Consider the following 4,957-nt stretch of genomic DNA (forward strand, 5'->3'; position numbering starts at 1 on the left):
CGCGCGCGCACACACACAAATTAGAGGTAGAATTGAAGCTACCCGTGTCTACTTGTTCCTCTTCCCTCCCCTCTACTGAAGGTAACCACTATCCTGAATTTGGTGTTTCTCATTCTCACATAGTTTTATAATTTTATGATATAGCATACATATGTAGATGGCATTGTTTCTTTAGCAAATTGAAGTAGAAAAAAGTGGTAAATTTATAAAATAAAATACTCAAAAGATTCAAGAGGCTGAGGTAATAGTATCATGAATTAGAGGCCATCCTGGGCCACAAAACAATTTCAAGACCACGGTTAAAAAAAAAAAAAAAAAATCAAAAAACAAAACTTAAAAGATGTGTCAGCCAGTTGCATAGACCTTTTTTGGATACCAATTTTTTTTAAAGCTTGAAAAAGTATGACTCAGATAATTGGAATTTGAACTAGATATTTTATGATAAGGACATCTTGCTTACAGATGCCTGTGGTTTGCTTCAAAATAATCTTATGAAGAGGGAAAGATAAGCTGTGGTTGGTTGATAGTGTTGGGGCTGAGTGATGGCTATGCGGTGCTTTTTTGTTGTATATGCTTTTAAATTTTTTTTATTTATTTTTTATTTTTTTGGTGATACCAGGGATTAAATCTACAGCCTTTGTACTGGGCTATATCCAGACGTGTTGTTAAATTTTCCAAGCTATTTTCATAGTTGGGATCTTCAAAAGTTCTTTTTTATTTTTTTATTTTTTTTATTTTTTTTTTGCGGAACCAGGGGTTGAACTCAGGCCCTTGCACTTGCCAGGCAAGCACATATTCTACTGAGCCATTTCCCCGGCCATGCCTCCCAGAGTGCTGAGATTATAAGCATGGGCCATTACACTGGGCTTGAATATGTTTTAAATACTGTATAATTCATTTTTAAATTTTTTCTTTGATGTATATTATGTTTTAAATAATGATTACATCCATCATGTGGAGTTGATGCATGTACATAACACATCTTAATTCTTTTTACTTCCCATTGCCTTCCAGAACATTTTTTTTTGGCAGAACCAGGGATTGAGCTCAGGCCCTTGTGCTTGCCAGGGAAGCGCTTATTCCACTGAGCCATCTCCCTGGCCCCTACATTTTGTTTTTGAGATAGGATCCCCCTTGTAGTTCATTCTGGCCTTGAACTCACTATATATCCCAACATGGCCTTAAACTCAGGGCTATCTCCTGCTTCAACTTCGTGAGTGCTGAGATTACAAGTGCATGTCACCACACCTGGCTTCCTCCAGATTTTTTGAAAATGAAATAATTTGTGTGTGTTTCTGTGTGTGTGTGTGTGTGTGCGCACATGCATGCCTGCACACATGGCATTGTTTTATATAAATTTTCCATTCAGAACTTTTGGTCAGAAGAACCAGCTCTACCTCTAGATGTTACATGGCATAAGGATTGATGATTGCTGTGGTTGTACAGGTCCTATGTATACAAATAAAGTTTGCAAGTACTGTATTTTTCTTTTGGTAACATTTGGTCACATGCAGGAAATTCATAGTTCTGTTTCATCTGGAAGCCCAAAGGCAGCTTTCCATACATAATAAGGCACCTTAAGTTCTTTTTTTTTCAAGAGGCCAAAAGCCCCTTTTAGTAACTATATGTTCCATAGTTTAATATTAGAGTGTACTAATTAGGAAGGCCTATGTCTGGATTCTATCTCTGCCATGTGCTGACCAACCCTGCACAAATCTATCTCAGTAGTAGTAGAAAAAGTTGGCCTCCTGATTAGATCTCAGTTTGGGTGAGGAAGCAGTGTACTTCTAAGAAATAACAGCTATTAATTCCAGTACCTGTGATATTTGTACTTGACAAATCTAAGGTTTTCTATGTTGTTTTTGTTTTTCTTTTTTTCCCCAGAACTGGGGATTGAACTTAGGCCCTTGTGCTTGCCAGGGAAGCACTTATTCCACTGAGCCATTTCTCTGGCCCAAAGTTTTTTTTTTAAAAAAAGAGGCTGGGCATGATGGCAAACAGCTATAGTTCCAGCACTCAGGAAGCTGAGGCAGGAGGAGCTTTGCAAGTTCAAAGCCAGACTGGACTACAAAGTGAGCTCAAGGCCAGCCTGGACTGTGTAGTGAGACCCTGTCTCAGAAAGACAAAACAAAACACAAGTAAACCTTTTTTCTCTTACTGGTGTCTAAAGAAATAACTTTTTTCTTTTTCTTTTATTTTATTTTCCTTTCCTTTTATTTTATTTTATTTTTTTTTTTTGCGGAATTGGGAATTGAGCTCAGACCTTTGCACTTGCCAGGGAAGTGCTTACTCTACTGAGCCATCTCCCCGGCCCCTAAATAACTTTATTCTGTAAAAAAAATTCTGTACTAAGCTGAGCAATTACTATTTTCTTCATGGAGGCACCTGTACCAATGCCTGGAACTCATAGTAATTGATGGACTTTGGGATGCGTGGATATTGAACCTAGACCCTCACTCTTCGCCAGTGCTTGTTAAGCCACAGAGCTGTACCCCTTATGCCAATTGCTAGGATATTGATAAACATTAGTGATCTGATTTAAATATAAGGGAAAACTGGATTTATTTTATTACTTTTTTTTTTTTTTTTTTTTTTTTTTGAGGAACTAGGGATTGAACTCAGGCCCTTGCACTTGCCAGGGAAGCGCTCATTCCACTGAACCATCTCCCCAGCCTCCTGGATTTATTTGATAAGATTAATTTTACACAGTTGTGTTAACAATTATAAAATATTTCATGCTGTCTGGCTTTTTTAATTTTATTTTAGGGAAGGGTCTACAGGGTGTTCAGGGTCTCACTACTAGATCCAGACTCGTAGTGATCCGCCTGTTTACAGCCTCCCAAGAGCTGAGATTACAGACGTGTGCCACCATGCCCAGTCTCAATTGCTGTCTCAATGTGCCCTGGGGGTAGGCTGGCAGGGCAGTCCCTGAGATCAAACTGCTGGGGCTTTAATCCACTGAGCTGTTTGGCCGGCCCTTTATTTTTGTTTTTGAGACAGATCTTACTTTGTAGTTCAGGCTGGCCTTGAATTTACAGAGTAGAGTGAGTTCTTGGCAATCACCCTACCTCAGCCTCCTAAGTGCTGAGATTACAGACACATTCCATCACACCTGGCTAATTTCCTTTTATATTTATTTTTTTGTTGCCGTACTGGGGATTGAGCCCAGGGACTCGCATGTAATAAAGAAGGGCTGTACCACTGAGTTACATCCCCAGCTTTTTTAAAATTTATTTTACACAAAGGTCTCACCAAGATTCCCAGGCTGGCCTAGCATTTACAGTCCTACCTCAGTTTTGAAATGAATTTACAGGCTGTTCCACAACACCCTACAGAACCTTATCTTTATTTCTTAGAAGCAGTGTCTTTGCTGTGTAGTTTTTTAGGGTTTTAAAAATCTTATCTATTTATTTGGTACAGGGTCTCACTATGCAGCTTGGACTTGTAATCATCTTCCAGTCTCAGCCTCCCCAGTGCTGGGATTGCAGGTGTGCGCCACCATGTCTGGTTTCAGTGGCTGGCGCAGTGTTTCCAAGGTTCTGGGGCCAGCACAGTGTCTGGTACTGGTGATCAAACCTGGGTCCTTGCACTTGCCAGGCAGGTGCTCAGAACGCTGAGCTATCTCCCCAGCCCCACTATGTAGTTTAGCCAGGCTTTGAACTCACTTTGTAGCCCAGTCTGGCCTTGAACTCATGGCAATCCTGCCTCAGCCTCCCAAGTGCTGGCATTACAGGTGTGCACCACCACACCTGGTTCTTTGCAATATATATAAATAAAGCTTTCCTTTTTTCTTTTTTCTTTTTTTTTTTTTTTTTTTTGCGGAGCCGGGGATTGAACTCAGGTCCTTGCACCTGCCAGGGAAGCGCTTACTCCACTGAGCCATCTCCCCGGCCCCTCTTTGCAGTATAAAGTTAGATTTTTGTGTGATAATGATGAATTTTTATTTATTTATTTATTTTTGGCAGAACTGGGGATTGAACTCAGGCATTTGCGCTTGCCAGGGAAGCACTTATTCCACTGAACCATCTCCCCAGCCCCTGAATTTTTAGATTTGGTGGAGTTTTAACATTGCCCAAGCTGGTGTATTGATGCACACCTATAATCCCAGCACTAGGAAGGCTGGGGTAGACTGGTGTGAGTTCAAGGTCAGCCTGAATTAAATAGTGAGACCTGATCTCAAAAAAATTATTACCCAGTGGCCCTACTCTACTCTTTTCTGTTTTATAATTCAAATGATTTAAGAGGCTAGTGGATAGCATTGGTTAGTGACAGGACCAAGAGTGGAGTCTTAAGTCTTTGGATGCCCAAATCAGTATTCATCCTACTCGAGCAAATGATAGTCTTAAGAAAGTACAAATTGTTGGAAGGAACAAAACAAGTTCCTGAGTTGCATAATTTTTTTCCTCTAAAGGTTTTTCTTTGGTATTCTTGACTCAAAAAATTCCAACTTTGTGGTATTTAAAAGAAATCAAGATTAAAATTAATAGATGGAGCACCTTGAAGCACAATACAGTTGACTTTGTAATTAGCAGAGTTGAAAGTGATGAGAAGATCCTTTAATTTTCTTTGTGCCTGCAGGAAGGTGGGAGTCAATCATTTTGACAAGTCTCCTGAAAGGAACAGCTAGCAAGAGCTGAAACCTTTTTCCATTTGGTCTCGTGGCAAAGGCAGAGATCACTCTAGCAGCTTGACAAAGTATGGAATACATTTATTTATCTTGTATTCTTGTTTATTTTTTATTTCAAGAATAATGTTTTTTAAAAAGTGTGAACTGAATGTCCAAACACTTTACATAATATTTGTTTTGTTTGTACATTGTAGATACAGTTCCTTGATAGAACTACTTCATTATGTTTTTAAATAGTTGAAAAGCATTCTGTAGCATGAATATCCCATGATTTTACTGAACATTTCTTTTTGTGATAGATATTTACCAGGTTAAGTTTTTTTTTTTTTT

The sequence above is a fragment of the Octodon degus genome, unplaced genomic scaffold, assembly GCF_000260255.1.
Source record: "Octodon degus isolate 3935 unplaced genomic scaffold, OctDeg1.0 scaffold00130, whole genome shotgun sequence".
Lineage (NCBI taxonomy): Eukaryota > Metazoa > Chordata > Mammalia > Rodentia > Octodontidae > Octodon > Octodon degus.